We start from the raw sequence: 12,979 nt of genomic DNA on the forward strand, positions 1-12,979 counted from the left end.
CGATAAGGGCCGACTAACCGGTCGACCCCGGTGCGATTCCCGCCGGAGGCTTATCTGGTCTCCTCTTTCCCCGCCGTAAAAAGCCCAGAAAAAGATCCGACAACAGAAAGCACTCACAAGGAATAGAAAGAACTATAGAGGGCCGCGGGTTCATAAAATGTCAACATCGAAAAGAACTGTGACGTCAGGCACTATAGGCCTATCTCTTGATTACAAAGCAGTGTGTCTTATCGCATTGTAGGCTACCTTGTGTGTCTTGTTCAGATAAAAAAAAATATTCCAACGATAAAGTATTATCATTATCGATATTGATTATCGAAGAGGATTAGTTCTCCGCACTCTTCTGTAATTCATTCAAATCATTTACGACCAGATGCATATAGTAAGCCCCCAAAAGTTGCATCGATTACCGTACGGTTAGGGTTCTGGTTTAAATCAGTTTGCCCTTGATTAAAATCGATTTTAATCAATTAAATAATTCAAATCATGATTTTTTTGGTTTTTTTACGCATAATAACAACAACAACACGAACAAAAGAAAATGGGATGAATGACTACCATGTCAATCAAGGTGATGAAGGATTACGCTTAAACTTCAATAATGTGGGGCTGTGAATCATCATCCAGATAGCTGAAAACATTCAAAATATGCGTTAATGATGGGTCGCCCGAATCATTACTGATCTGTTCTAGTAGCGAGAAAACATTTTGAGTCAAATCAGGACCATCCATAATAGTTGCATCTTCATCTTGATCGCAGGATTGGTTTCTGCCAGCAAGCTGGATCAGAGATGAGGGAATATTTCGAATTCGATAGCGACTCCGGATTGCGCTGCGTTTGTGGTCTCCCATCAGTGCCTCGGAAATAGCAGCAACATGTCACAGACAACTAACTAGTATCCACAGCAAAACGTTAACATATTAATTGACTTTCGCTATTTGCTTTTTTCCCGCCTGTCTGACAAATAGCTGAGCTATACCGGTGCTGGTGACGAGATGCTATCTCTGCTTTATATAAAATGCACAATTGCACATGATTGTCCGATAATAAATCACATTCACTGATTCACGCATCTCGTCCGAAAATTTGAAAAAATCAAAATAATCAATAAAATCAAAGTGGTAAAATGAAAATCAAAAATCAACGAAAAAAACCTGATTTAAATCACACTGATTTAAATCAGCCTGATTAAAACCAGAACCCTACGTACGGTTGGCCGATCAGTGTTTATTTGTGCGGGAGTGAGGTGAGAAAATGTGGTTTCGGCCGTGGTTACAACTTACAACACACAGCCACATACTCCTGAACCGGGTCGTGACCACCTCTAGTCGATAGACAAAGCTTTGCTGGTGTGACGTCATATTGATCGAAATGTGCTCATAACTCATTTCAAATCCGCTAGTGAACGCTAAAGAGCGTCCGGAATTTGGGTCACAAAAATATGGTAACCCTAGGTTAGACACTCCCCTAGGCCTAGGCGATGGAAAGAGTACATTGAATGAAAAGTAAAAGAAGTTAATATAAAAGAACAAGCGACAAAATGAGGTGGCATGTGACGTTGGCGAGATCGATATGTCAGATCGGGGTTCGATAAAATAGAAGGCTGACTAGTATTCGTCGAAATTGCTTGTATTTTATCTTGAATGTGGATTGTGGACATGCTCGACGACCGGCTGAGAGCCGGCGAGATACCGTGCCTGCATATTTGATGGAGCGATGATCTTTCGCGTCGATCATATGATACTTGGACGTCGAGGACGCGCGTGGATTGTCGTTCAGATTATTATTAAGAATTTTCATCGTTTCAAAACACCACAAGACTGCAATACAATGGAAAGATGGGAAGGTGTCGAAACGATTTGGAGTAGTCTTTGAAATCATAGACACCCCTCGTCGTAGGTAACGTAGAATCTCCGGACGATGAACTCTTTAACGGATTTATACTCAGGTTTCATCATGCATGAGAGAATATCGAAGTCCGAGATAATAAATTACCGTGATATGATGCGTTTTATGCCTGTCACGTGTTAAATTATTACTAGGAGAGATATAGACTACTAATTTTAAGGGATGGTGCGAACCCTTGAAATGTTCGTGTGAACGCGAACGTGAACCTATGACGTCGCGTGACGTCATATTGCTAATTCTGACCCTACATTTCAGTGAAGTGATATATTAATGTACAATTGTACATGTACATGTACAGTGTACACCAGTGATTCCCAAGCGCGGCCCTGAGGGCCGCATGCGGCCCCCAGCAAGCCTTCTTGCGGCCCCCCAAAATATTAAGAAATCGAGTTATGACAAAAAATTAAATTTATATTTATAAAATACACTACCTTGACTTGGAGTCTTGAGTTTTGAATTAAGATTGCAGGAAAGTCGTGAGTAGACTGCTATCGTTACGTCCAGTTGAACGAGCAGTAGCTATAGATATAGGTAAAGACAGGACTGTGACTGCCGCACGCCAAACACCCAATGAAGGGGGGGGGGGGGCGGGCGAGCTCGAACGGGGCTCAAAATTATTTCGTGAATTAGCATAAATTATTGGAAAATTTATGCATCTTTTTCAATTGTTTTTTGCTGTAGGCGTGATTTCATGCTGCCATATATCTTGATTTTTTGGTACTCATCCCCAAGAAAAATGCGCAAGATTTATAGAAATGGGCATTGGGCATATCGGCGTTAGCCTTTACCGCGCCACGACGCACCAAGCGAGAAAGCCTTGGCCGAACAGGACTGCCCTTATATGCTGACCGAAAACGTCGTTATATATACAATCTTAACCTCACGAGACAAATACCATCCCGCAGGGAAAAATTATATTCCAGTGATGAAATACCAATTTGAAATCGTGTGCGTCTTAGTTTAGAAGCCTGTTCGGGCGATTCTATATTTTTTTATATAGCAGACAGGAGGTCACGAAATAACATGTTACGGAATAATACTAATGGACCCTACAGTTTCCATGACACCTCACTCAGCTCTACCGGTAAATCTGATTACGTGAGCAGCGAGGACAAGAAATTGATAGCAATATATATGCAATTCCCGATCATATTGACCGATTCTATCATGAATTATCGAAAATTTTCGCGCATGGCGCTGGCTCACTTAACAGTACAACTGGTTTCCTGGGGAAAACGAACAAGGTGATAGGGATAGGTTTATCACCCTATCGGAGCCCAGGACCCAAGTTTACTATTTTTGGGGGGGCGGGGGGAGCTGACGAAGTGCTGTTTCGTTCCTGCCGACGGGTATATACGCCGAAGATGTTATTATTGAGGGGCCCTACCATTTCAAACACACTTCCCTCGACCCTACCTGTAAAACTGATTACGTGAGCAGAGAAAGGATAAAAATTGATGGCAATATATATGCAATTCCCGATCATATTGACCGATTCAATCATGAATTACAGAAAATTTTCGCGCTTCGCGCGTCTAGGCGATAAAACCTGACTCACTAAAGCAGCCCGAAAGCAGCATAATTGGTAGTCCTATAGCTCACGGCCGATGCGTCCGCACAATTTGATAGGTCCGGTCTTTATCGAAATCTAGTTTCGCACTGATTCCAAAAATGCAAATTGGAATCTCGCCTGGGCAATAAAACTACTCCGAAATAGCCTCCAAAGGTCGACTGTTCTGAACAATGGGAGCGCAGCAACACAATGATCATAAAACAATGGCCAATGGCGTCAAGTGATCGATCGGAAAAATGCCAATTTTCATATTTTGATGACATTTGGGTCCGTTTAATTGCCCTGGTATTCGTGCGGCCCCGACCGTGGTCTGAAATTCTCAATTTGGCCCTGACACCGAAAAAGTTTGGGAACCACTGGTGTACACGATACCTGGCGACGACTAAGGCCGCATTATGCCGCAATGCAGAAGTACATGGTGACATTTTAACGGTCACTAAATGTATCAACTGGAGCAATCAATGAAATGATATAATAAAATCCCATAAAGTCAATATGCTCCGTCGCTGTGCCAATAATTTCGACGACGCCTTAACGATCTAGGCCAGACCGGACAATGTATTCGTCATCTGACTATTGGTACATTGATATTCAGCAGAGTGTAAAACGGGTTTCTATACTTGCTACCGATATCAACCCGTAGACAAGTTATACAGTGGAGTCACCACCCTAATCGCACGGATTTGATTTTTATGATAGCATAAACATATCAAATCAAGATGGATCCCGTACGCCTGCTGGATTATTTTACATTAGACAACGATCGATGTATTCTTTATATCAATTTCATTGATTGGTGGAATAAGCATCATTCGCTGACTGGCTACATGCAGTGCATGAGTGCAATTCGTTATTCATTTTGGGTGACTGCGGGTCAAGCTCACAGCAGAGAGTCACCAAATATTCAAAAAACGGAAGGCACAATATTTCGAGCAAACTTTTGTAACAACGCAAGTAAAATATTTTGAGATTGGCAAGGTGATTTTTTATGCTGCCAGCGCCATACATAGAGTGATGCGATGTTGAAATGCAAAGAATTTCAACCAAAGATGTTATAATGACGTGAGAATTGTAATGTATGTGATGGTTCACAGCGCAGAATCCACCAAGGTTCGTTTGTGAACGTGAACCTCTAAAATTCGGAGGTTCGCAAAGAGAACGCGAACGTGAACCTCACTTTCACACCATCCCTCCTAATTTCCTTCGTATCAGATACATTGCGTTAAGGAGCCGGCGGTTCGCCACGATAGCCAAATATACCTATATATTGGCTATAATGCATCGAATCGGGTCAACGTGCCTGTATTGATGAAATCAGAGGGCTTTTTGCGCAAACATAACTCCCAAAATGCACAAGTAACCAATCACAAACGCGATCGTCTTAGAAATGCGATTTGAATGATAGCTGAATTCTTTCGAAAGTACTTCAAAAAATGTTATGAATATGAACGTCCCCGTAGCTATTGCCTGCAATATGCCATGGATGATTTCAGTTCCACTATCGGTCTCCTTCATGACTATGCCAACGGAGATTCCGGAGGGAGACATCACAGCTAGTACGGCTGATGCGATCAATATATTTCTCGCCGACTGGCCGCTTTGGAGCAAGTTATTGCCCACACTGAAGAACATAAGTGACTTGTAAAACAGCACCGCAACAAAAATGGATAATGTGCTGCTCGCGTTGTTTTGTAACCCAATAGCCAGACCTTGAAGCACTGAATGCACACTCAATATTGCTACCAGAATTACACAGCGTACTGACGAATCATTGTGGTGTGTCTCCTCCCTTTGATCCTTTTCTGGTTCACAACTTTCGATTTGTAAATCGCCATTCACCATAACCTTCGTCTCGATTGTATTTCTTAAAAGAAATGGCTTGCCAGATACTTCGACCATACTTGGTTTTGTCTGGGTCGTGGACACTTCATTGCTTTCTCGTCTTTCTGGGGTTGTAGACTTTTTATCGGCATGCTCATCGAAATTCCAAATAATGAATGCACGCCCCGCTCTGCAAAAGATTACAACAACTGATAATTAGGTGCAATTGTGCATAATATTTTTTGGGAAGTAAATTGCCCCACTGGAAACTGGCGATAGCCACGTAACTAACCGCAAAATTGCATGGGAAGAGTAGCCTATGCTGAAATATTTTCAGCACCCGAAAAGAGGACATAGTTTTGCCGGCAAATAAAACGACGGTAGAATTGTTACGTTCGGGTTCGATGATGTTACACATTTCCCAGGTAGTTGCAGGCATAAGTTGAAAACAATGCAAAATATTTTGCGGTTCCCTTAACTTTTGCCAATAAGGAATGATCATTTCAACGACTTCGTGAAATTGTCGCGGACCGGTCAAACTTCAAAAACGAATGTTGCAGACAGGTGAGCCCACAAAAATCAAAATTAACCATAAATATAATTAGCAGCAATGTATGTAACTCAAATTAAATCTAGGAAACTTCATTTTAAGTTCTTTTTCTATATTATGGATATGTATAGCCTACGTCGTTCTATTGAAGTTACTGCAAGGCGAATCTCCGAAGTCCCATTAAAGACCACATGACTGGATTGCAAATGTGGGGTATCCGTGAACCGGACTTTTTAGTCTATGATGAGCACCGAGCATGTCTTCACGTTCAAAGAATATAATTTGAGTCGCCATTATGAGAGAAATCACGCAGCGAAATACTTACACTCCACTCACGCGGAAGACCTGTTGGCGAAGCCAGCAAAACAGCAAGGCTATTTTATCAAGTCATACAGGGCTCGGGATGCAGCCTGACATTGACACATTCACTTAGCTTTCTTACCAGCACGTGTCAACGATTTAATTCACTGCAATCAATTTATAAATAAAACTTCACGCCGCAGAATATTGTCTAAACTTTTGTCTCGGCCCGTCAACGTATTTTCTGATTGAAATTTGACCCGCCGGGAATAATGATTGCTTGCCCATGCACCCCTGATCTAGAAATTGTATTACTGTATAGGTTTAGCCAAAATTGTACTGTTCTTGTTGATGTTTTGGTGTTCATGGTGTTTCGACTGCTATATGGTCATGTGCACCATAAGGATAGGTCGATATTTTTTAATATTATGATTCCTTACGACTGGTACCACGCCCACTTTCGTTGTTGGCTTATTGTGAATTGTGATACCGCGTAAGCGAATCACATTTTCACCAGTCGTTGTTCTCAGGCGACGTACCTTCGCTATAGGTACGGCTGCTATAGGCCTACTCTTAAATACTGCTTCGTATATGCCAGTGGTTCCCAACCTTTTTCCACCCACGTACCATTTTGAGGTTTTATGCAGTGCTCGCGTACCACCTGTATAAGTTACGCGCGTTTCCACTATTTATGACGTCATACTCACGTATTTGACCTATGCGAGGTGTATTAACAAATTCTATTAAACTAGGCCAGGGATGTCAAACATACGGCCCGTGGGCCGGATCCGACTCGCCAGACGATTTTATCCGGCCCGCATAGCGATTCTGAGTACATTGAAAAAAGATTATATTATCCATCACATCCACAGTAATAAACCAAATTACAAAGTCCGCGTTGACAGTTAAATGTCTTGTATTCATCACAACGCATACGCAGGGATAACGCTAGATTATGACTAAAGCAGGGGTGGCAAACCTTTTTGCCATTCACATTTCGACTACTCGTGTAGCCTACGGCCGCATTCCAGGACTTAGTCGTAATGAACGAGCTGGACTCTAAATATCCAGGTTAAAGTGTCTATGTCCATTTCTGGTAAACTCCGGACTAATCTATTTAATGGTAGGCTTACTATGCGCACCTAAATCGCGAGTGGTCACTGGTAATGTTAAGGAAGGAAGTGCTCATAGTCGCGCCGAGCGCGAAAAAAATTCAGATTCACCAATGAATTTCGTCATTGATATTAGTAGTTTTACATATTGCTATCAAACTTTTATCCTTTCTCATCCCGTGTGATCAGATTCACTGGTATAGAGTTGATGTAGGGGTGTTTTCGAAAATTTAAAGCAAGTTATAAATTATGATGCATCTTTGGGTGGGCCAATTGGTATTAGTCACTCTGTAGCAAGCTGTTATTTCTTGACCTCCCATCAGGATTGTTAGTATAGTGAGGAGCACACGATTCCGAGCTGATATTTCCATGTGAGGTGCATCATTTTCCATTGATGTTCGCATCTGTATTGTGGGGCTCTGATTGCAAAGGGTGCTACTATATTAAAATCGAAAAATGTTGTCGCATTGAATCGCGCCCAGCGCGAAGAAAATTTCAAGATTAATTAAAATCTTTCAAGAAATTGGAAGTCAATTCGTAAATTCGAATTGCATGTCTACGGCCGCCAACACATACTAATTGAATTGCGTGTCTACGATCGCACAAATTCCCTCTTATGGCCGCAGGTTGGCCACCCTTGGACTAAAGCAAAGGGAACCCTGAAATATGTCTACTTGTATCGCCGGTAATGCCATTGTATTCAACCGGACAACAAGCATCGTATTTTCGCCAATTTCATTGCTCGCAAATAATGGTGTTGCGACTCGCTAGAATGAAATACCCCCACGATCCGTGTATTATCTATATATGCTTGATAATAAAGTATTCCAGCGAGAAGCAATGGCACGAGGCAACATTATGGATTCCGTTGACTGGTCCGGACCGCGAGCGATTTCATGACTTCGATCCGGCCCGCGATGCAATTTGAGTTTGACACCCCTGAACTAGGCCTTATCACTCAGGGTTGATGGGATGTATGGAATTGTTTTTTCACCACCAGTCACAAGAAGAACAACATAATGAAATAACAACACATATTCAAAAGTCAATTTATTTAATGCGATGGCTGCATTTGTTTATTTTCCACTAGCTTGTCGATGCGTGGTATACGTTTGCTTACAGCGCATCGAAAGTCATGTATGGGCGCAACAAGTCGGTTTCGTTTCTTCGACTTGATAGTCATCAGGGATGAAAATCCTTGCTCGCGCATTCCCACGTATACGGGAAAATTAGCAGCTGATGGGAATAGCGTGAGGCGACGGCTTCAAAAAAACTCAAAATCAACCTCACCTGAACTAGTAACTCCGTTCGGTCGAAAAAAAAACAGAATCAACTCGCGTACCACCTGGAGGACCTTCGCGTACCACTAGTGGTACGCGTTCCACAGGTTGGGAACCACTGGTATATACTTACCAATGCACAAAATCAGAAATAAGCCAGAGAGGTCACGAGAATTTCCGTTATTGGCATCAAAGGCGCCGACGTGTTGTCGCTGGTCGTAGTATTTGTGATGCCACTATGAAGATAAACAGAATACGATTAGGTATCATTAGAGTTTCAGTTGTATATCTAGGGATGGTGTGAACGCGAGGTTCACGTTCGCGTTCTGTGTGTGAACCTCGGAAATTTAGAGGTTCGCGTTCACAACAGAACCTTGGTAGGTTCTGCACTGTGAACCTTTTGCATATATTACAATTTTCACTTCATTATAACATCTTTGGTTCATAATAATTGCATTTCAACTGCGGGCCACTCTATGCATGGCGCTGGCAGCATTTAAAATTAACACTATAAACGAGCATGCACCTTGACAATTTTAAAAGTTTTACTTGCTTTGTAACAAATGTTTGCTCGAAATATTCAGCTTTCCGTTTGTGAATATTTAGTGTCTCTCTGCTGTGAGTTTGACCTGCGATCACACAACATCACGAGCGAAATACGTAGTCAGCGAATGATGCTTATATTCAACCAATCAATGAGATTGATATCGTTTTCTGATGCAAAAAAGCTAGCAGGGGTACGGGGCAATCTTGACTTCATATCTTTACTGCATCACGAGAACCAAATCCTTGTGATTGAGGTGTTGTCTACTGCTGTAAAACTTGTTAATGGGGTAATATCGGTAGCAAGTATAGAAACCAGTTTTACACTCAGCTCAATATCAATGTAGCGATAGGCTACTCAGACGCCGAATACATTGTCCGGTCTGGCCTAGACCGTTAAGGCGTAAGCTTATATTTCCTGGTAAGTCCTCGTCGAAATTGTTGGCAAAGCGACGGAAGATATTGATTTTATAGGAGTATTATATCATTTGATTGCCTCAGTTGAAACATTTAGTGACGTTTAAAACGCCAACATGTACTTCTGCATTGTGACATGATGTGGCCCGAGTCGTCGCTATGTATAGTGTACGCTAATATAGGCTATCACTTCATTGAAAGATAGGGTTGGAATTAGCAATATGACGTCACGTGACGTCATGAGGTTCACGTTCGTGTTCACACAGAACCTTTCAAAAAGGTTCGCGTTCACACGAACCTGAACCTTTCAGAGGTTCACACCATCCCTAACATTAATAGTACAGATATTTCGTCGAGGTAGCTATATTACCTCGACGAAATATCTGTACTATTAATGTTAGGGATGGTGTGAACGCGAGGTTCACGTTCGCGTTCTGTGTGTGAACCTCGGAAATTTAGAGGTTCGCGTTCACAACAGAACCTTGGTAGGTTCTACACTGTGAACCTTTTTCATATATTACAATTTTCACTTCGTTACAACATCTTTGGTTCGTATTTATTGCATTTCAACTGCGGGGCATTCCATGCATGGCGCTGGCAGCATTAAAAATCAACACTAAACGAGCATGCACCTTGACAATCTCAAATGTTTTACTTGCTTTGTTACAAAAGTTTGCTCGAAAAATCCAGGTTTCGGTTTGTGACTCTCTGTCGTGAGTTTTACCCGCCATCAAAAACATCACGAGCAAAATACGCAGTAAGCGAATGATGCTTATTCAACCAATCAATGAAATTGATATCGTTTTCTGATGAAAAAAAATCTAGCAGGCGTACGGGGTCAATCTGGACTTCGTCATCATTAGAACCAAATCCGTGCGATTGAGGTGTTGGCCACTGCTGTATAGTGTATAACTTTTGTAGCAAGTATAGAAACCTGTTTTACATTCAGCTCAATATCAATGTAGCGATACTCTGACGCCGAATACATTGTCCGGTCTGGTCTCGGCCGTTAAGGCGTAAGTTTATGTTCACTGGTAAGTACTCGTCGAAATTGTTGGCAACGCGACGGAAAATATTGATTTTATGGGAGTATTATATCCTTTAATTGCCTCAGTTGATACATTTAGGGCAAAGATAATAAAGTTGGATTAGCAATAAAGTCGATTAGTGCGTTCGTCAGGATTTATCAACCCAGGATTAAGGAAACCGGTTGATCGCGGCGCATAAAGTTAGTGTTAATCTCATGATTTAACAAACTGGAACAACTATAGATTTCTGGTTATCTATAGAAACTGCGTGCCATTCCTACGTCTAATTATTCCCGATAATGACCGTGCCGATTGTCTCCTAGGTTATGGCTTCACTAAACAATCAACGAATTATGTAAGGCTACCCGCCATTGCAAAGCGATATCCGTTTCTTAGCTGTACCGTACTAATTGGACACGACTTTCATTTCGCGATGATGATAATTCTACCTGTTACAGTGGCAGTATCGTCGTTAGCAGCCTGCTGTTTCAGTATGGAGATTGTGGGATCTGTAGTTTTATTCACCAACTAGCAGCCAATATATAACGCATTTTCGCATTATGATGCAACAAATAACGCCACTTGATTGAAAACTCGGGATACCGCGACTAACCATCACGCGTAACCCTCTTCACCTTCATGCGTCGCGATTAGCAGTATTTAATCACACGATTAGCATTCTCCCGAATCAGCTAACTTAATTATCTCCGCACTCAGCGACGTTTAAAACACCAATATGTACTTCGGCATTGTGGCATTATGTAGCCCGAGTCGTCACTAGGTATCGTGTACATTAGTAGGGTATCACTTCATTGAATATAGGGTTGAAATCAGCAATATGACGTCACGTGACGTCATGAGGTTCACGTTCGTGTTCACACAGAACCTTTCAAAAAGGTTCGCGTTCACACGAACCCGAACCTTTCAGAGGTTCACACCATCCCTATATAACGCCATTCCTTCGTGATTCCCGAACTGGTCCAATCTAATAGTTAAATCATAAAATGATTGCAATTAATCATGTGAACGATACAACCAACGCAACTATACTATGACAAGTTCAAATTCACTGCTATAGCCTCAATTAACACAATATAGATATAATAACACCCAGCTGTAGTAGACTCGGTGATCGCCGGATAACTTCGTTGCAGCTTCATCTCGCAATTACTATAAAATCATGCGTTGCGTGTACCCATCACAATTCTTTTATGAACTACATTTCCGTGACTGCGACCGCTAAATGTTTTCTGTGCCATGTGGTGTAGTTTAATTACATGTTTGAAGTGTTTTGCGACGATGAATCTATCTCTATCCCTCTCTATCTATCTATCTATCTATCTATCTATCTCTCACACACACACACACACACACACACACACACACCCTATACTATGTGGCGTTGCGTGGCGTTTGCACAATTATATATATCGTGCGGTGTTACATGCTTGCACTTACGGCTACTATCGCCACAGCTACTTGTAGAATACCATGAGATGATCATTCTTCACCAACCTGTATATTTGAGGCCAGGTGATACCAACTTCATCGAAAATCTCGCGAATTTCAGGCATCAAGGCGAGAAAACTTGTACCAAGTAAAACTCCCCCAGAGAAACAATTCATTACGCTGAGTGCCGCGCGAAATCTGCCATTCTTCGATATCGTTTCTGTCGGTGACATTTCTTGTGGTAGTTGCTCATCGGACATCATTTTCTCGTCGTTCCGATTTTGTAACCGCGAAAGACATGGTGAACAACACAAAGCCGTCCTTAAGCGATGCAGCGATTCTGAAGCCTTGGCCTGTTTGTGACGTGCCTTTTTCGCGTAGCCCAGAAATAGCACCAATGGTAGGCAAGCAGCTCCAAATGTAGCAAATAAAAGACCGAATATAACGCATATTTTAACACCAACAACCTGCATAGTTTTGCGCTATCAAAATAACAGTTCCAGTGATGTGCCTCCTCGGTGATCAATAGGGCTCCGCGAAGTCAAAATTTTGTCAAAACTGTTCCGTTAGGTCAAAAACTTGTCAAAATTGTATCTTTCAAAAAAGTATCTTTCGTTGTATTACAACAAATTTTAATTATTTCTACCATGCGTTATGTAACTACTGGAATTCTTCATATGTCCAGATTTCGGTAAAATAAAGTTTTTTCCGTGTAAAAATTTGTCAGTTTTTGAGTCAAAAAGTTATTTCGGGTTAAACTACTCGGTAAGGACAGACAGATCCAACCAGAAATGAAGATCAGCGGAACAATTCTAACATTATGTGCGAAACACCTAATTTACATACATGACGTCAAAATTAAATTTTTAAAGGTCAAAAAATGTCAAAATTTTGATTTTCTAGGTCAACATTTTCCGTTTCTTATGTAAAAAAAATCGCCCTAGTGCTCGGTCGGTCCAGGCGTAATTCGGCGACTTCGACTATTGACCACACACTG

General features: G+C 41.6%; 1 pseudogene across 1 annotated transcript; it reads right to left on the reverse strand.

Annotated features, from left to right (window-relative positions):
• Positions 1-3,875: 3,875 nt before the first annotated feature.
• LOC145455977 (zinc transporter ZIP3-like) lies at positions 3,876-12,535 on the reverse strand (annotated as a pseudogene). Its single transcript, XR_013920471.1, has 3 exons — positions 12,049-12,535; positions 8,679-8,781; positions 3,876-5,512 (listed from the first exon to the last, which is right to left on the reverse strand). The product of XR_013920471.1 is annotated as a zinc transporter ZIP3-like (transcript).
• Between the last annotated feature and the right edge of the window lie 444 nt (positions 12,536-12,979).

Source organism: Botryllus schlosseri, chromosome 14 (assembly GCF_051294905.1).
Source record: "Botryllus schlosseri isolate E-star chromosome 14, Bs_hap1, whole genome shotgun sequence".
In the NCBI taxonomy this organism is placed as follows: domain Eukaryota; kingdom Metazoa; phylum Chordata; class Ascidiacea; order Stolidobranchia; family Styelidae; genus Botryllus; species Botryllus schlosseri.